The 20,474-nt window shown below is 44.6% G+C and overlaps 1 long non-coding RNA gene across 8 annotated transcripts in view; it reads left to right on the top strand.

The window, feature by feature from the left end:
* Window positions 1–3,828: 3,828 nt before the first annotated feature.
* Window positions 3,829–20,474, top strand: part of LOC102145016 (uncharacterized) — a 72,735-nt gene continuing 56,089 nt past the window's right edge. For 6 of the 8 annotated variants that reach the window (XR_012432362.1, XR_012432364.1, XR_010585596.2 and 3 more), the window contains exons 1-6: window positions 3,829–4,158; window positions 6,481–6,591; window positions 11,157–11,279; window positions 13,033–13,091; window positions 14,242–14,314; window positions 14,761–14,869. This is a non-coding gene — a long non-coding RNA (uncharacterized lncRNA). The remainder of the gene's footprint in view (window positions 4,159–6,480; window positions 6,592–11,156; window positions 11,280–13,032; window positions 13,092–14,241; window positions 14,315–14,760; window positions 14,870–20,474) is intronic. The other 2 variants (XR_012432365.1, XR_012432367.1) reach the window with 1 other exon arrangement.

Genomic DNA, 20,474 nt, shown 5'->3' with positions numbered 1-20,474 from the left:
GGTTGTTCATCACCGCTGCTGTCCTTGCTGTCGCTCCTGGTTGGTGCCTGGCTCAAGCTAAGTCATTGAACCGCTGGTCACCCGGGGGCACTGGGAAAGGGGATGGGGCCCTCCGCCCTGGCGGGATTGAGCCTGAGGCCCCTCTGCCCACTTCCGGGATGCACCTGCAGCGGCCGGCTGGGGAGGTCGCTTTCGGTGCGCGTGGTGCCTCACTGCCTTGTGCTTTCAACTTGCTCTGGAATCTTTCAAACCTATAAAAAGGAATGAGAGGCCAGGCGCAGTGGCTTTCGCCTATAATTCCAGCACTTCGGGAGGCCAAGGCGGGTGGGTCACTTGAGGTCAGGAGTTGAAGACCAGCCTGGCCAACATGGTGAAACCCCATCTCCACAAAAATACAAAAAATTAGCCGGGCATGGTGCCACAGGCCTGTAATTCCAGCTACTCAGGAGGCTGAGACAGGAGAATCACTTGAAGCCAGCGGGTGGAGGTTGCAGTGAGCCGAGATTGTGCTACTGCACTCCAGCCTGGGAAACAGAGCGAGACTTCATCGCAAAAAAAAAAAAAGGGGAAGAGGAGAATGTAACAAGGAATGACCCCCGCCCCCATGTACTTGTCGGCCAGCTTAAAGAGCTGCCAGTTTGTGGCCAGTCCTGCTCCTGCGGAATCGTACTCTCCCCGTCTCCTAGAGCCATTTTGAAGTGAGTCCAGACGTATCCCATTTTATTCTAAACCTTCAGCTAGATGAAAAAATAATTACCGTTTCTCACCTAAAAAACTGACAGTGCTGCTTAATATATCCAGTCTGTTCAAATTCATCTATCATCTCATAAAGGGTTTTTAACGTTTGCTGGCTGAATTAGGGACAAAAATCTCATACATTGCAATTGTATGTTCTTTTTTTTTTTTTTTTTTTTTGAGACAGAGTCTAGCTCTGTCGCCCAGGCTGGAGTGCAGTGGCTGGATCTCAGCCCACTGCAAGCTCCACCTCCCGGGTTTATGCCATTCTCCTGCCTCAGCCTCCGGAGTAGCTGGGACTACAGGTGCCCGCCACCTCGCCCGGCTATTTTTTTGTATTTTTTTTAGTAGAGACGGGTTTTCACCATGTAGCCAGGATGGTCTCGATCTCCTGACCTCATGATCTGCCCGTCTCGGCCTCCCAAAGCGCTGGGATTACAGGCTTGAGCCACCGTGCCCGGCCGCAATTGTATGTTCTTAATTCTGATTCAATCTGATTATTTCCCTACTTACTCATTTATTTGTTTTTTTGGTGGGGCAGGGGGCAAGGTCTCACCGTGTTGCCCAGGCTGGAGTGCAGTGGTACCATCATAGCTCACTGCGGCCTCAAGCAATCCCTGCCTCAGCTTCCCAAAGTGCTGGGATTACAGGCCTGAGACACCACGCCAGGATGATCCGTTTTTTTCCCCTTGAGATATATTTGTTGAAGAAACTGAAAATAGGCCGGGCGCAGTGCTCACGCCTGTAATCCCAGCATTTTGAGAGGCCAAGGTGGGCGGATTACGAGGTCAGGAGTTCAAGACCAGCCTGGCCAATATGGTGAAACCCCATCTCTACTAAAAACACAAATAATTAGCGGGGCGTGGTGGCACGTACCTGTAATCTTAGCTACTAAGGAGGCTGAGACAGGAGAGTTGCTTCAACCTGGGAGGCAGAGGTTGCAGTGAGCCGAGATCTTGCCACTGCACTCCAGCTTGGGCAACAGAGTGAGGCTCTGCCTCAAAGAAAAAAAAAAAAAAAAGGATGAAATAAGTGTGAATGTGTCAGGATAAGAGAGCCAAAGATAGGATCTTGAGGAACATCAAAAGACCAGGACTCTGCCTTGAAAGAAGTTACAGTGCTTAGACATCCTTTCTTGGAAAGACACTGTGAAGTGGTGCATCAAGCTGAGTTAGTGTGGCCTGTTGGAAACAACATGGTAAAGAGACCCGAATCTAGTCCTGTCTCCTGCTAACCAGCATTTTAAGTCATATTTCTTTTTTGGGTCTTGGATTCCTCCTGTGGAATAAGGGGGCTAAAGCAAAGACCCTTTTTTATTTTTTTATTTGAGACAGAGTCTTACTCTGTCCCCCAAGCTGGAGTGCAGCGGCACAATCTTGGCTCACTACAACCTCCCAGATTCAAGTGATTCTCCTGCCTCAGCCTCCCCAGTAGCTGGGATTACTGGTGTGCACCATCATGCCTAATTTTTTTTTCTTTTTTCTTTTTGAGACGGAGTCTTGCTCTTGTCACCCAGGCTGGAATGCAGTGCCATGATCTTGGCTCACTGCAACCTCCGCCTCCCAGATTCAAGCAATTCTCCTGCCTCAGCCTCCTGAGTACCTGGGATTACAGGCACCTGACACCACGCCTGGCTAATTATTGTATTTTTAGTAGAGACGGGTTTTCGCCATGTTGGCCAAGCTGGTCTCTAACTCTTGCACTCAGGTGATCTGCCCGCCTCGGCCTCCCAAAGTGCTGGGATTCCAAGACGTGAGCCACCATGCCTGGCCAGTCCTTTTTAATTCTATCATTTTTCTTAGGCATTCAAACAAGTCTAAAGGTGCTCATTTAACTATTTGGTGATAATCATTGCACATTTATGGCAGGGGCCAGGGATATACTGTCAAAAATATATGTATTATATACTTCCCTTCTGGAGCATATAATGGTGAGAATCATTAAGAACTGATAAGAGTTCAGTAAGTGGAGAGGAAGAGGCAGAGAAACAGCAAGAGCAGAAGGATGGGTAGAAAGTGCTAAATGTATTTTAGGGTAGAGTGTCTAAATTTGCCTAGCTGGGGCAAGGGTTTGTGTAGAGGAAGAAAGAGGTAAGTGCAAATCTATCGTGTGCTCAACATTTCACCCATGCTATTTTATTTCTATCTTTTTATTTTTTATTTTTTGAGACAGGGTCTTACTCTGTCACCCAGGCTGGAGTGCAGTGACATGATCATAGCTCATTGCAACCTTGAACTCCTGGGCTCAAGCAATCCTTCTGCCTGGGCCTCCCAAAGTGCTGGGATTATAGGTATGACCCCCTATGCCTGGCCTTGAAAGTCCAATTTATTTGCTTATTTAGGTGTGACCCACCATGCGCGGCCTTGAAAATCTTATTTATCTCTCTCTCCTCTCTCTCTCTCTCTCTCTCTTATATACATTTTTAAAAAGATGTTTTCTTTGTTTCCTAGCCCCTTCTACCCACCTACAAAGTTCCAAAGGTTTTAATGCTATTGCAACGGCAGTCAGAGGTCAAGCTGGTGCAGCTCCCTAATGCAGGACAGCCTCAGATGGGGCCAACCCTCCCTGCCCAGCACCAGTGGCACCGGGCAGTGGGGGACGCTCCCGAGGTTCCCGAAACCTGGCTGGGGGAAGTGTTGGGGGTTGCACGTACCCAGGCTCAGCTGAGGCGAGTTCGCCGCCCGGGCTGCAGCTGGTACTGGCTGGCGCTTGCGCCGGCCATTGAGGAGCTTCTGGGCGACCTTGCGCTGGTACCCACCAGGCGCCAGCCGGTAGGTGTACAGCGCCTGCTCCAGTAGCGTCAGGTCTTTGCTGCGCGGACCCCGCAGGCCGGGAAGTCAGGCAGGTATAGTAGTCCAGGTGGTGGTAAAGCTCCTCCTGGTAGCTTATGGGTGGCGGCCGCTGGGTTGAAGCCTGCGGACATGACATACCAGCCGGCCGCCGGTAGTCACCCTCGCGCGCAAGCGCGCTCCTGGAAGACCCAGCACTCCCACCTCGAGTTCCGATTGGCTCCGCGTGAGGGGCGGGCCTTTGCGCCTTCTTGGTGGGGGGGGGGGGGGGTGCCTTCGGTGACGTCACAGGGGCGGGTCTTCTGCCACGTCACGGGCAGTGCCTGGAGCTGGGCAGTCTTCTCAGAGTGGAGCCTGGTAACGGCGACCTCTCGGCCAGTTCTTGTGTGTTGCGGGCTGGAAAGGGGTAGCTGATAAACTCCCACCCAGGGCAGTATTTATGTCGGTCAAAAATAGAAAAGAATGTCCGGGCGCGGCCGGGGTGGGAGGATCCCTTCAGGCCAAGAGCAGCCTAGCAATATGGCGCAACCCCATCTCTGTAGTCCAACCTCAGCCTCCCGGCTACTTGAACACCAAGGTTCAAGGCTCCAGTAAGCTATGATCCCACCACAGAACTCCTGCCTGCGAGAATGAGGTAAACCCTGTATTTAAAAAAAAAAGAAAAAGAAAACTATCCAAGTGTACAACCGGGAGGGACTGCTTAAAGAAAACATGAGGCTGCCTGGGCCCTGTTATTCCAGCACTTTGGGAGGCCAAGGCAGGAGAATAGCTTGGGCTTAGAAGTTCAAGACGGGCCTGGGCAGCATGACGCAACCCCATCTCTACAAAAGATACAAAAATTAGCCGGACGCCGTGCTCACCTGGCCTAATTTTTGTGTGTTTTGTAGAGATGGGGGTCTTGCTATGTTGCCCAGGCCGGTCTCTAACTCCTGGGTTCAAGCATGTTTTCACCTTGGCCTTTAAAGTTGTTGGGATTACAGGCCTGAGCCACCGCACCCTCCTGGGCTATTTAATAACATAAGAAAGTGCGGTGGCTCACGCCTGTAATCCCAACACTTTGGGAGGCTGAGGCGGGTGGATCACCTGAGGTCAGGAGTTCGAGACCATCCTTGCCAACTTGGTGAAACCCAGTCTCTACAAAAAATACAAAAATTAGGCCTGGTGTGGTGGCTCACACTTGTAATCAAAGCATTTTGGGGAGCTGAGGTGGGCGGATCACCTGAGGTTAGTTCAAGACCAGCCTGACCAACATGGAGAAACCCTATCTCTACTAAAAATACAAAATTAGCCAGGCATGATGGCGCATGCCTGTAGTCCCAGCTACTCGGGAGGCTAAGACAGGAGAATCTCTTGAACCCAGGAGGCGGAGGTTGCAGTGAGCCGAGATCGCACCACTGCACCCCAGTCTGGGCGACAGAGCGAGACTCCAGAGCTTGGGACCAGCCTGGGCAATGTAGTGAAACCCTGCTTCTACAAAACAAGCAAAAAAGAGTCAGGTGCACCTGTGTCCACCTGTGGCCCAAACTACTTAAGAGGCTGAGGCAGGAGGATCACTTGAGGCCAGGAGCTGAAGACTACAGTGAGCTTTGATCATCCCACTGCTCTCCATCCTGAGCAATAGAATGAGATTATGTCTCTAGATAGTTAATTTTACAGTGTTATTAGTTGTTAATGTGATTATGTTTTTCTAAAATACAGTATTCTTTACAAAAGCAGTTTTGTCTTTCAAAGCACATACATAGGTCCTCCAGCGAATTTGTCTAATGTTGGCGACCTTGGCTTTCTGGTGACTGAGTCAACAGTATCTGTTTCATAAATAATATAGCCCTATTTTTTTTGAGACAGGGTCTCGTTCTGTTACCCGGGCTGGAGTAAAGTGGCACGATCTCAGCTTACCATAACTACCATCTCCTGGGTTCAAGCGATTCTCCTGCCTCAGCTGCCCAGATAGCTGGGATTACAGGCGCCACCACATCTGGCTAATATTTTTTTGTTTTTGTTTTTGTTTTTGTTTTTGAGACAGAGTTTGCTCTTGTTGCCCAGGCTACAGTACAATGTCATCATCTCGGCTTACTGCAACCTCCGTCTCCTGGGTTCAAGTGATTCTCCTGCCTCAGTCTCCTGAGTAGCTGGGATTACATGCATGTGCCACCATACCTGGCTAATTTTGTATTTTTAATAGAGAGAGGGTTTCTCCATGTTAGGCTGATCTTGAACTCCCGACTTCAGGTGATCCGCCCACCTCAGCTTCCCAAAGTGCTGGAATTACAGGTGTGAGCCACCACGCCCAGCCTAATTTTTGTATTTTTAGTAGAGATGGGGTTTCATTCACCATGTTGGCCAGGATGGTCTTGAATTCCTGACCTCAAGTGATCTGCCTGCCTTGGCCTCCCAAAGTGTTGGAATTACAGGCATGAGCCAACACGCCCGGCCAGCCCTATTTCTTTAAGCATATACGTTTTGCACTTATTAAAAGTATTTGAACATACAATTATCCAGCTTCCCTTGTTTATGTATGTTTGAATTTTGTATAAGCTTAAATATTTTTTCCAGTCTAAGCGTTATTATATCCCCTTTCTTCTGTATTTGTATAACTTTAGGTGGCTGTCTTTGTTGAAAGTTTTTTCTGAAAAGCCTTAAAATAGAATATAGTTCTTGGCAGCAATTTCAGAGTTATTTGAGGGCAAGGGGAGATTTGTAATGATGATTCAAATGAAGCAAACTAAAAAATAATGAAGCAAGACAGAGGATAAAACAGTATTCACTCGAGCACATCCCAAAAAAATAAAATTTCAGATGCAACTAGAAAAAGGTATGCTAATGATCATAATACAGGAATAATTATTAATACTCAAAATAGTTTTAAAGCCACTTACCTTTTGAATGTTGGGAATTGACTAGGAGGTGGCTGTAACCTAAGATGATTCCTTCAGTAATGACCATTTTCTTTTTCAAGATGATGATGATTCTCCATCTTCTAAGAGACCAAAGACCAACGAGCCACCACAGCCACCAGTTCCAGAACCTGCCAATGTTGGGCAACAGAAAGTGAGGGAGTTCAACTCTGGTAAGTTCTCAGTGAAATCCACGACCTTTTCCTTCATCTTCTGGACTCTCAGTGTGACTGATGAAAGTTACAACATGCTCATCTGCAGGGGACATGCTTTAGCATTATTACTACATTATAATCTCACCTTTGTAAAGCCAGGAGCTTTTTGAAAGTCACATTATAGACATTGTTTAAACATCGTTCGAATTTACCAAAGCATAGGACATTGTTTCATCTCACATTAATTAGTTAGTTGACTCAAAATTAGTGCTAATGACTTAATAATTCAATGGTTTCTCTTAGCTTTAAAACCTTCTTTATTTCAAAGCTATTTCATCTCTTCATTTTCGTTTTTGCTGTGTGTCACTGCCTGTCAGCTGCTAATCTGTTAACTCCTAGTGGATCATGTGTCCTGTGAAGGGACTGAATATTAGTGGCAAATTATGTTGATGATTCATATTTTGGATATAAATAGATCATTAAGCTTGTATACATGTTGAAAATAGTATTTTAATATTCTATTATGTCATAGTTACAATGATTGGCTATATATTGAATTTATATGTTCATTAAGTTGTTGTATGTTTATGTTCTTTAGTATTCTAACTTGCAACTGTGTATCTGTTAAGTCTTTTTTTTTTTTTTCAAGAAGATCAGCCTCTGATTTATTGAGGCATCTGTTTGATGCCAAGTTAAGTGGCCCAGGCTCTGTGTAGGGGGTAAGGTTAACGCAGGAAGAAGGATGGTGAGGGGCAGTGGTGCCAGGATTAGGTTGGAATACCTAGGGGTCCTCTGAGGTTCCCCAAGTTTCCCTTGCCCTGGCCAGCTGTGCTGCTGGCCTGAGCATCTGATGAGCTTGCAAGGGTGACTCCGAGAGGTGGGTGGTCCAGGGGCTAGGGCAGGGACTTTGGAGTCATGCTGTTGGCTTTGAATCCAGACTCCTACACTTGGTAGCTGTGACCTTTCCGTGCCTGAAGTGACCTGCAGAACTGAGCTCTGTCTGAGACAGGTCCCATCCAGGCACTGCAGATCCATCTAGAGTTAAACCACCCCCAGTTGCTCACTGTCCGCTGCCTTCACAAGCAGATCTTTGTCTCCTTGGAGGCCGTCACAATCCAGTGGAGAAAGCGAAACTCATCTGCCTCTGTCTCTCTGGGTACGCCTCATGCCAGGTGCATCTGTGGACACAGGCCATGCTCCTGGGCTTCCAAAGTTGGAGAAAGTTGCCAGGCTTAGGTGGGTACATCAGAGTAGCTGCTGCCCTCTGGACACAGTGACAAAAGAACACTCTGGGCTAGAGCCCTGGTCTGGGGCATTGGGCAAGGCTCTTCCACTTCTCTGAGGTCATTTTCCCATCTGGAAAGTGTGCTGATTGAATCTCCCTTTGGGCACTGAGGGCTCAGTGTTAGTTTGAGAGCCAGCATGTGGGGTTTGGGCTGTAATCCCCCTTTAGCCCCATAGCTTGGGGGTAGCAGGGACTTTGTTGGGATACCCCAGGCATCAGTCCAGCTTCCTGCCCCTGCTTGGGCTTAGCATCTGAAGTACTCTGGGGGGCAGGTGGTCCTGGTGGGGGTTGGGGCTTTTCCCCAGACTGAAGTCACACCCAGAGCCAGAAATCTTGGCGCCTGCTCTGGGCTAAGGATGCATCTGGCCCCCCAGGATGCAGGTAACTGCCCATCTTACCTGGTTTCTGCCTGCCAGGGCCAATCTTCAGACCTCGGGACTTCCCAGCCTATCCTGCCTCCCTCTCTGGCCAGCCTTAAAGCCTCGTGGGTCCAGCACTTTTTCCAGGCCGTCTCCTGGTTGTCCTGCCCTGAGGCCTGGCTCATGCTCCTCCCCATCCTGCTCACCAAGACCCATAAGGACCACTCCACACCCAGCTCAGCCCCATCCCCTTGGATAGTCCTTTCTCTTTCCTCAGGTGACCAGGTGCATATGTTGGTGTCAGGACCTTCCCTGCACCTGGGAATGCCTACTGGGCACCTCGGTCACAGAGACCAAGGCATTTACTTGATATGAGTGCCTTTGGTTCACTGTCTACATGGCCAGGGAGGGAGTCAATAATAGGCTTTTCACTTGCTGCAAGGGCCAGTTCTCCTGGCCCCATGGCCCTAGGGATGGAGGATGCCGCAGGATACACACCCCTCACTTCCCAGCTGAGGACTGTGGGTCATCTCAGGGCGATTTCACAGTCCCTGCATGCCCCATCCCCTCAGCTCTGCAAATGCCAAGCAGCGCAGCCTGCCTAGGCGACAGTGGGCTCAGGACTGCCCAGGTGGGCTCAAGACTGCCCAGGTAGTCCCCAGAGTGTCCTTGGCAGGCCCCTCACCTAACTGCTCCCACGGCTCTGTAGCAAGAGTTCTAACCGTTTTTGTGTGGAGCCTGCTGAGAATGAGAGCTGTGGACCATTTTCCCAGAAACACATGTGCATGCTCTCCACACAAAACCTTGCATCGTTTCAGGGGGCTCACACCTCCCTAAGGGCCCGGTTATTGAACCCCTCGGACCTGAGAGTGAGAAACCTTGCCTCAATGGAGGCTTGCTCTGTTGCCCAAGCTAGAGTGCAGTGGCGTTACCTCGGCTCACTGCAACTTCCACCTGCCGGGTTCACATAAATCTCCTGCCTCAGCTTCCTTAGTAACTGGGACTACAGGTGCGCACCTACCACCCTCAGCTAACTTTTTGTATTTTCAGTAGAGGTGGGATTTCACCATGTTGGCCAGTATGGTCTAGATCTCTTGACTTCATGATCCGCCTGCCTCGCCCTCCCAATGTCCCAGCATGAGCCACCGCGCTCAGTCAGGGTCCCTCTTAAACTTGTATTTTTAAGGTCTGGGGTCCCTCTTACTTAATCTTTTTTTTTTCTTTCTTTTTTTCTTTTTTGAGACAGAGTCTTGCTCTGTCACCCAGGCTGGCAGTGGTGCGGCCTTGGCTCACTGCAACATCTGCATCCTGGGTTCAAGTGATTCTCCTGCCTCAGCCTCCTGAGTAGCTGGGACTACAGGCACCTGACACCATGTCCGGCTAAGTTTTGTATTTTTGATAGAGATGGGGGCGGAGGCAAGGGGTTGGGGAGGGGAGGGGGGTTTTTGCTTTGTTGCCCAGAGCTCAAAGTGATCCGCCCACCTCTGCTCCCAAAGTGCTAGGATTACAGGCCTGCACCACTGAACCCAGCCGCTGTAAAATCTTATTTCCACACAGCTGAGACATGTTTTAGGAAGTTTGCTAAAAGACCCCCGGAGACCTCCTCATTGTGGCCTCCCTGTTGTCGTGTTTAATTTGATTGATCTTTTCTGCCTTCCTGCTTTTCAGAAATTAAAAGGTTAAAAAGAGGTACTAAACTTTAAAACATCTCTTATAGTCTCCCATTAAACTAATTCTAAGAACCACCAAAAAAGGGAAAAATGTTTCCAAAAGCAGTAAAATGATATAGACTGTTAGTATGTAAAATGTAGGAAATAAGTCATATGTTAGTGCTGCTCTGACCTAGGGACATATTATTGAGAATCAGCTTTTGCTCAGTTTTCAGAGAAATGGAATAATCATATCATTGATCTATGTAAATAAGTTGAAGAATTGTCTGAAAGAAAATACAGTATGTTTAAATTGGAAAAGTCGTGTAATACTTTGTTCATATACACAATGGAGTTATTGTTTATCATGGGGGTACTGTGGACAAGCCCAGGGCTGCTGGTGAATCCTACCATCCTTACACGTCTCTCCTTGTAAGTTGCTTTGTAGTTTCTGTCTAAATATTAGAAACATTCTTTGTTTCTATATTACTGCAAAGCTGAGAAAAAGTAGTATTTGTTTAATTATCGTTAGCATTTCTTTTAAACTTTCAGCATGGATATTGGGGATTTATTTACATATTTATTGCAAAGCCCTGGATCTTAGGAATTTAATTGAATATTATTTTTTGAAACTAATTTTTTCTTTTAATCTGCTTTGTTAAATTTGGTATTCACCAAGATGCCCCTATTGTCTCTACTTTTATCTTTTTTTTTTTTTTTTTTTTTTGAGACAGAGTCTCACACTGATGCCCAGACTGCAGTGTAATGGCGCAATCTCAGCTCACTGAAACCTCCGCCTCCCAGGTTCAAGCGATTCTCCTGCCTCAGCCTCCCGAATAGTTGGGATTACAGGCAATTCTGCTGCCTCATCCTCTCAAGTAGCTGGGATTACAGGCATGCATCAACACGCCCAGCTAATTTTTGTATTTTTGTGGAGACAGGGTTTCACCATGTTGGCCAGGCTGGTCTCGAACTCCTGACTTCAAGTGGTCCACCTGCCTCGGCCTCACAAAGTTCCGGGATTACAGGCATGAGCCGCCACACCTGGTCTATATTTTTGTTATATTGTTAATTTAGTACTATTCTGAGTAAAAATAATTTGCTATGACAGTTTTATAAATTGACCATGACAATTTTTTAAATGTCAGTGCTTTTTATAAAGTGAAACAGATTATGTTGTGGGGCTTTTGTTGTGGTGGTGATTTATTATTTAGTTTAAAGACAATTATATTCAGGTGTTGTGAAATTATAAAACAAATCTTCACATTTTATAATTTTTTTTTTTTTGAGACGGAGTTTTGCTTTTGTTGTTCTGGCTGGAGTGCAATGGCACAATCTCGGCTCACCACAACCTCCGCCTCCCAGGTTCAAGCAATTCTCCTGCCTCGACCTCCCAAGTAGCTGGGACTACAGGTATGTGCCACTGCACGCAGGTAATTTTTGTACTTTTAGTAAAGACAGGGTTTCACCATGTTGACCAGGATGGTCTTGATCTCTTGACCTTGTGATCTACCTGCCTTGGCCTCCCAAAGTGCTGGGATTACAGGCATGAGTCACCGCACCCGGCCCACATTTTATAATTTTAAAGCAGTATTAATATTAATTGCCTTAGAGAAAGATACTTTTGTTGTGGTATGTAAGTATAATATTCAAGTATAGTGTACAGCAAAGGACATTAAACCTAAGTCAGCACTAATGTGTTATGTGGTACACTTGAAACTTTAGTGCAAATATTAATGTTTAGTAGCAAGTAGACCTTAACACATAATGATAGCAAAAAAATGGAGCTGTTCAGATGAGAGACCATTGGTTCTGTCTGATTTTAATACTCCCTATGCTCTTGACTTTTTGTTTTTTTCCTTTGAGACAGAGTCTTGCTCTGTCACCCAGGCTGGAGTGCAGTGGCGTGATCACAGCTCACTGCAACCTCCACCTCTCAGGTTCAAGCGATCCTCCCGCCTCAGCCTCCCTAGTAGCTAGGACTACAGGTGAGAGCCACCATGCCCAGCTAATTTTTGTATTTTTAGTAGAGACAGGGTTTCACCATGTTGGCCTGGCTGGTCTCACACTCCTGACCTCAGGTGCTCACCTGCCTTGGCCTCCCAAAGTGTTGGGGTTACAAGCATGAGTCACTGCACCTTGCCACCTCTTGACTTTTTATAGCTGTTGTATTATTTTAATCATGAGTAAATAAATGCTAGTTGAAATGATGCAGTTCAGGAGAATCTTCTGCTTCTTTTACTAAAAAAAAAATTTTTTTTAAGTCCAATAAAGTTACACTAATGTTTATGTTTGGAAAATTTTACCTTTTCCAGCCAGGTGCGTTAGCTCACACCTGTAATCCCAGCACTTTGGGAAGCTGAGGTGGGTGGATCACTTGAGGTCAGGAGTTCAAGACCAGCCTGACCAATATGGTGAAAACACCATCTCTACTAAAAATAAAAAAACTAGTTGGGCACGGTGGTAGATGCCTGTAGTCCCAGCTACTCCGGAGGCTGAAACAGGAGAAGTGCTTGAACCCAGGAGGCAGAGGTTGCAGTGAGCCGAGATCGTGCCATTGCACTCCGAGACTCTGTCTCAAAAAAAAAAAAAAAAAAAGAAAGAAAGAAAATATTACCTATTCCGTTTAGTGCTATATGTTTTAAATGATATTAGCTGGTATTTTTTTTTTAGTTTTGTAATGTGGTTCAGATTTCTGTAGAAATTCTGGCTGTATCTACATTGCCTTAAAGTAATGGTATATTTCTCTTTTTCTTTTTCTTTTTCTTTTTTTTTTTTCAGCTGGAGTTTCGCTCTTGTCACCCATAGTGGAGTGCAATGGTGTGATCTCAGCTCACTGTAACCTCTGCCTCCCAAGTTCAAGTGATTCTCCTAGCTCAGCCTCCTGAGTACCTGGGATTATAAGCATCTGCCACAATGCCTGGCTAATTTTTGTATTTTTAGTAGAGATGGGGTTTCACCATGTTGGCCAGACTGGTCTTGAACTCCTGACCTTGTGATCTGCCTGCCTCAGTCAGTGTTGGGATTACAGGTGTGAGCCACTGTGCCCAGCCTGTCTTTTCTTTCCAAAGCCACCCTTGGTGATTAAATGTTAAATATGTACTAATGGATATTACTTTGCTGAATATTGCCTAGTGAATATTAAGTATTTATTCTCACCTTGCAGACATGAACTTGTGAGTTCGACACATGAAGATTTACAACTTGATAAACCAGCTTCAGGAGGTAGGTCTTCAGTCTTAAGTCAGATTAGAAGATTATGTAAAATAATTATTTAATGCTTAACATTGATTTTTTTTAATGGTATCTTCCACATGAAATAATATTCCTCTAACTTTTAATTACATGCCAGGACAGGAGAATTCATGTTGTCAAAATTCTAATACTCTCTAGAACAGTAAATTCACTTTATTTTTATTAACCCATTATAAATACATGTAAATGTTGCATTTATGGGTAGACAGAACTAAAAGAACAATATTTTTCCTACTTTTGAGATGCAAGATTTATCTGGCATAATGCATTGAACAGGTTATTATTGAAGCTTGCACCAAACAACTGAGCAAACATTCATCAAATGTCCATGATACCCAGGATATAAGAGGTTTCCTTTTAGAATATGGAGCCATGCATATCGTCTCTTAATTGTTAGATGTGTTTTGAAAGAAACAGAAATATAACTGATTTTCTTACTTGTTTTGGCTCTGGAGTAGAGTGGGGACAAAACAGAATGGAATCACACTGTTTAGATTTACTAAAATGGAAGGATTGCTGCAAGATTATATGCATAGTCTCCCCATACCAAATGGCACCTGCTAGCTGTTCTTTTTTTTTTTTTTTTTTTTTGAGATGGAGTTTTGCTCTGTCGCCCACGCTGGAGTGCAGTGGTGTGATCTCAACTCATTGCACCCTCCACCTCCCAGGTTCAAGCAATTCTTCCTGCCTCAGGCTCCCAAGTAGCTGGGATTACAGGCACCTGCCATCACACCCGCCTAATTTTTATATTTGTATTAGAGCTGCGGTGTCACCATGTTGGCCAGGCTGGTCTCGAACTCCCAACCTCAGGTGATCTGCCCACCTCAGCCTTCCAAAGTGCTAAGATTACAGGCGTGAGCCACCGCGCCTGGCCCGCTAGTGGTTCTTGAGCACACTGAATTCTGCTTTTTCCTAGCTTTAATGAATGTCTGGTTCTTCCTTTTTTGTGCAGTGTGTGTCAGCATTGTTTCAGTAATAAATACATTCTGGATCTTAGAAATAATTTTAGTCACAGGAAAAGAAAAAAATAATATTGCCTATTTTATAATAATAATATTTAATAACCCAAGCTATTAAACCCACTAAATTGAGAAAACTTGTATTCCTGTGATTTCGACAGTAAAGGAAGAATGGTATGCCAGAATCACTAAATTAAGAAAGATGGTGGATCAGCTTTTCTGCAAAAAATTTTGGTAAGTCTGTTTTTTCCCCTTTCAACTAAAGTATATTACTGAGTAATGTTTTTTATAATGTTGTTTTATTTTAGGAAAGTAAATATAATGAGCAGGACTCAGCTCCAGTTTTCTCTTACTGTTTTGTTTTTGAGATGGAGTTTCGCTCACGTTACCCAGGCTGGAGTGCAGTGGTGTGGTCTTGGATCACTGCAACCTCCGCCTCCCAGATTCAAGCCATTGTCCTGCCTCAGCCTCCCAAGTAGCTGGGATTACTGGCACCTGCCACCATGCCCAGCTAATTTTTGTATTTTTAATAGAGATGTAGTTTCACCTTGTTGGCCAGGCTGGTCTCAAATTCCTGACCTCAGGTGATCCACCCACCTCAGCCTCCCAACGTGCTGGGATTACAGTTGTGAGCCACCATGCCCAGCCTCTCTTACTTTTTTTTTTGTTTTGTTTTTGAGATGGAGTCCAGGCTGGAGTGCAGTGGTGTGATCTCGGCTCATTGCAACCTCCACCTCCTGGGTTCAAGCAATTGTCCTGCCTCAGCCTCCCGAGTAGCTGGGATCACAGGTGCGTACCACCACACCCAACTAATTTGTTTTTGTATTTTTAGTAGAGATGGGGTTTTACCACATTGCCAGGCTGGTCTCAAACTCCTGACCTAAGGTGATCCCAGAATGCTGAGATTACAGGTATGAGCCACTGCACCTGGCCAGGAGTGGATTATTTTATGGTTCCCCTTTTTAGACGATATAGGGTAACTTCCTGATGTTGCCATGGCATTTGTAAACTGTCATGGCATTGGTGGGAGTGTAGCAGTGAGGATGACCAGAGGTCACTGTCATCGCCATCTTGGTTTCGGTGGGTTTGGCTGGATTCTTTACTGCGATCCATTTTATCAGCAAGGTGTTTATGACCTGTATCTTGTGCTGACCTCCTCCCTCACCCTGTGACTTAGAGTGCCTTAACCATCTGGGAATGCAGCTCAGTAGGTCTCAGCCTCATTTTACCCAGCTCCTATTTAAGATTGAGTTGCTGTCATTCAAACACCTCTGACAGTATTGCTGCTTTCTCTAAGGTTCCTGAAAGGGAGAGAAGAAATCTTAGATTTTTCATTGCTGTGAACCACTGCAAGTATTCAGGAAATATTTACTACTTCCAACCTCATAATCCTGCAGTCATTTGGCACCTGTGAGTCAGGTGCCGGGAACTGGGCAGTGCAGAAGACAGTGCCCTGCCCCGTGCATTCTGGAGCATTCAGTCTGGTGGGGAAACATGTGTAGTAAGTAAGAGATATTTACTTTGTAAGAAGGTATAAGGTCTGGGAAATAATTAAGTGGAATAAGGGGGATGGGGAGGCAGGGGGTGTGATTGGATCAGCCTTGATGATATGTGATGAGCACGTTCTGTAGTTGGCTTCGCCTCTTTCTAAACTTCCACTTTTCACTCTCAACTCCAACTGGTTCTTTTTTATTTTATAAAAAGTTCGTTAGAATTAGGTTTATATATTTCCTTGTTGAATTAACAGAATAATTTTATTTAACATCCTCTCTAGTGTGACCAAAAGCCTCTAATCTTTTACTGTTGTTTGTTCATGGGCATATTTGTTTTTACAACTGTGATAATTATTTCATTTTGTGTGGTTTCTCAAAAACACATGTTTCTTATCTCAAAGAGTTCCTATACTAGAGCCCTTCAGATTTGGTGCTAATATCATGAAGTAAGAATTTAAGACAAACATTGAGATGTTAGAGGAAAGCCAATCTAAGAACAAAAGGATTAATTACTAATAAATAATTAAATTATTAATTAATTAATAATTAATTTCTTTCAAGTTGACATTTAAGTTGAGGTGTGGAGGTGAAGGAGACAGTTGAATAAATAAGTCCGGAAGTAAGGAGAAAGATCTGGCAATAGATATAATTTTGGATTTTATAGTTGTGTTTTGATGGCAGTTGTTATCACCAAAATAATTCATCAATGAGCTCCCTGACGGCTCCCCAACTTTTCTTTTTAAAGAAACAGGGTCTGCTGGGTGCGGTGGCTCACACCTGTAATCCCAGCATTTTGGGAGGCTGAGGCGGGTGGATCACCTCAAGTAGGGGGTTCGAGACCAGCCTAACCAACATGGAGAAATCCCATCTCTACTAAAAATACTCAATTAGCTGGGCATGGTGGCGTGTGCCTGTAATCCCAGCTACTTGGGAGGCTGAGGCAGGAGAATCACTTGAACCCAGGAGGCAGAGGTTGCAGTGAGCTGAGATTGCCCCATTGCACTACAGCCTGGACAACAAGAGTGAAACTCCATCTCAAAAAAAAAAAAAGAAAGAAAGAAAGAAACAGGGTCTTGTTATGTTGTCTGGAATGGACTGGAACTCCTGGGCTCAAGTTATCCTCCTGCCTCAGTCTCCTAAGTAGCTACGGCTACAGGCACCTGCCACCATGCCGAGCTTTGAGCCACCCCCAACCATCAGGTTGCAAAATATTTGAATGTTACATACAGAGGTGCAAGGGAGATCTGTATATAAATAGCACAATATAAATTGCTTGAATCTTTCTTTTTAGAGTTTTGTTTGGATGTGGCTTCAGAGCAGGGATTAGTCAATTCTTTTTTACTTTTTTTTTTTTTTTTTTTTTTTTGAGGTGAATTCTCACTCTGTCGCCCAGGCTGGAGTTCAGTGTCATGATCTTGGCTCACTGCAGCCTCTGCCTCCCAGGTTCAAGCAATTCTCTTACCTCAGCCTTCTGAGTAGCTGGGACTACAGGTGCCTGCCACAACACCTGGCTGATTTTTTTTTTTTTTTTTTTTTTGGTAGAGACAGGCTTTCACCATGTTGGCCAGGCTGGTTTTGAACTCCTGACCCAAGTGATCCCTGCCTCAGCCTTCCAAAATGCTGGGATTACAGGCATGAGCCATCGCGCCTGGCTCTTTTTTTACGTTTTTAAATTGCAGTTTTTATACCTATTCAAAAGTAGAGAAAATAGTACAATGAACACTAAAATACCCATTCCTCAATTTCTGTGATCATTAAGATTGTCCCACATTTTGTTCTTCTATTCCTTTGCCTCCTTTTGCAGGGATATTGTAAAGCAAATCAGTCATCACGTCATTTTATCTGTTCAGTATGCATCCCCAAACAGCATTAATGTTTTCTTACACAGCTACTGTCTCATCACATGTGACAAAATTACAGTGATTTTTTGTTGTCAGCTCATCTGTAGCCCTTAGTTGACTTTCCTCACTCTTTTTTCTTTTCTTTTTCTTTCTTTTTTTTTTTTTTTTTTTTAAACAGAATCTTGCTGTGTCGCCCTAGGCTGCAGTGCAATGGCGCGATCTCAGCTCACAGCAGCCTCTGCCCCCCAGGCTCCAGCGATTCTCCTGCCTCAGCCTCCTGGGTAGCTGAGCTTACAGGCACACGCCACCATGCCCGGCTAATTTTTGTATTTTTAGTAGAGACAGGGTTTCGCCATGTTGGCCAGGCTGGTCTCGAACTCCTGACCTCAGGTGATCTGCCCACCTCATCCTCCCAAACTTCTGCGATTACAGGCATGAGCCACCGTAACTGGCCAAGTTTCCATACTCTTACCTGAACAGTATCATTTCCTCATTATCTGAAAAATTTTGCTTTAAATCTGGGTCCAAACAATCTTCATGTGCTAACTTTGGTTGTTATGCCTCTTTTAATCTAAACTGGCCTCTGCTTACTATTTTTATTTCCCATTCCATGAATTCTTCATGGAAAGTTATTTCTTTTAAAATAGCGTGCTCATGAGGTTGAAGGGGTAAAGAACATTGATCTCATGGTTGCAGTGTGGATGAAAATTTAGCCTGAAATGTGCCTGTTTGCAGCAGCCAATGGAGGAGGGTTATTAATTTCACAAGCAGATAGTAGCAAAAGGCTGCTTCCAAATAGTATTTGCAGGCCAGCTGCGGTGGCTCACACCTGTAATCCCAGTACTTTGGGAGGTCGAGGTGGGCAGATCACTTGAGGTCAGGAGTTTGAGACCAGCCTGGCCAACATAGTAAAAATCTGTCTCTACTGAAAAGTACAAAAATTAGCCAGGTTTGATGGCGGGCACCTGTAATATTAGCTGATCAGGAGGTTGAGGCAGGAGAATCACTTAAACCCAGGAGGCGGAGCTTGCAATGAACCAAGATCATGTCACTGCACTCCAGCCTGGGTGACAGAGCAAGACTCCGTCTCAAAAAAAAAAAAAAAAGCAAAAAAAAAAAAAAAAAAGTATTTAGGTTGTGTTCTTTATTGTCTATAATGATTTTCTTTCTCTCTCTTCTTCCTAAGAATATTGAAAAACAAAGTTTAAACTTTTAAGATCTTAGAGTTATTAAGATTGTCTTAGGGCCAGGACACTTAAATCTGCCAAAATCTGGTTGTTAATGATGGGTCATTTATTTTTATCATTATTATTATTTTTAATTTTTAAAATTTTTATTTCTCAGCCTTGGGATTCTGATATGTAAAAATGCAAGTATCTTCAAAGATAGAAAACATATACACATATTGTTAAGATGGCAGAACTCAGAATATGCAATCATGGAGCAGTGCCTTCTACCAGCCCCCCAGCTAACTGCAGCTGCAAGCATGATTCTCATGCTGTCTTGTACTTAGTGTTCAGCTAGTGAGTGACTCAGCTTCCTCAATCATGGGGAAGGGCCATCAGCAAGTAACACTCAGGCATAGGGGCTTGAGAAAAGATCCTACACACTCGAGGCCATGTTAGACATTTCATGAAAGAATTAGGTGGGTTACCCCCGGCTTTCTCCCCCAGAGTTTATTGAGACTGATAATAAAGTAAATGCATTGTAAGCCACATATACAAGTTGTGGAGTCAAGGAAACAGAGTGACTTGTGTGTGTGTCCTATTTTATAGGCTTTAATTAAATTATTGGTGGCCTTGGATTGGGGGCAGAATTTTGTTATTATTATTTTTTATTATACTTTAAGTTCTGGGGTACATGTGCAGAACATGCAGGTTTGTTACATAAGTATACACATGCCATGGTGGTTTGCTGCACCCATCAACCCATCATCTACATTAGGTATTTCTCCTAATGCTGTCCCTCCCCTAACCCCCCACCCCCTGACAGGCCCTGGTGTGTGATGCTCCCCTCCCTGTGTCCATGTGTTCTCATTGTTCAACTCCCACTTATGAGTGAGAACATGCAGTTTTTGGTTTTCTGTTCTTGTGTTAGTTTGCTGAGAATGATGGTTTCCAGCTTCATCCATGTTCCTGCAAAGGACATGAATTCATCCTTTTTTATGTCTGCATAGTATTCCATGGTATATATGTGCCATATTTTCTTTATCCAGTCTATCATTCATGAGCATTTAGGTTGGTTCCAAGTTTTTGCTATTGTGAATAGTGCTGCAATAAACATACGTGTGCATTTGTCTTTATAGTATAATGATTTATAATCCTTTGGGTATATACCCAGTAATGGAATTGCTGGGTCAAATGTTATTTCTGGTTCTAGATCCTTGAGGAATCATTACACTGTCTTCCACAATGGTTGAACTAATTTACACTCCCACCAACAGTGTAAAAGCGTTCCTATTTCTCCACATCCTCTCCAGCATCTGTTGTTTCCTGACTTTTTATTGTTTGCCATTTTAACCGGCGTGAGATGGTATCTCATTGTGGTTTTGATTTGCATTTCTCTAATGACTAGTGATGATGAACATTTTTCATGTTTGTTAGCTGCATAAATATTATATTTTAGATTATTCCTGCTTTCTCTTGTGGACATTCAGTGCATTAGTAATTTAGTGCTACAAATTTCCCTCTAAACACTGCTTTAAATGTGTCCCAGAGATTCTGATACTTTGTGTCTTTGTTCTCATTGGTTTCAAAGGACATCTTTATTTCTGCCTTAATTTCGTTATGTACTCAGGAGCAGGTTATTCAGTTTCCAGGTAGTTGTGCGGTTTTGAGTGAGTTTCTTAATTTTTTTTTTTTTTTTTTTTTTTTTTTTTTTTTGAGACGGAGTCTCGCTCTGTCGTCCAGGCTGGAGTGCAGTGGCCAGATCTCAGCTCACTGCAAGCTCCGCCTCCCGGGTCTACGCCATTCTCCTGCCTCAGCCTCCCCAGTAGCTGGGACTACAGGCACCCGCCACCTCCCCCGGCTAGTTTTTTGTATTTTTTTAGTAGAGACGGGG

This window comes from Macaca fascicularis, chromosome 3 (assembly GCF_037993035.2).
Source record: "Macaca fascicularis isolate 582-1 chromosome 3, T2T-MFA8v1.1".
In the NCBI taxonomy this organism is placed as follows: Eukaryota; Metazoa; Chordata; class Mammalia; order Primates; family Cercopithecidae; genus Macaca; species Macaca fascicularis.
The sequence above is the reverse complement of the archived record's forward strand: the minus strand, read 5'-3'. Positions and strand labels throughout refer to the sequence as shown.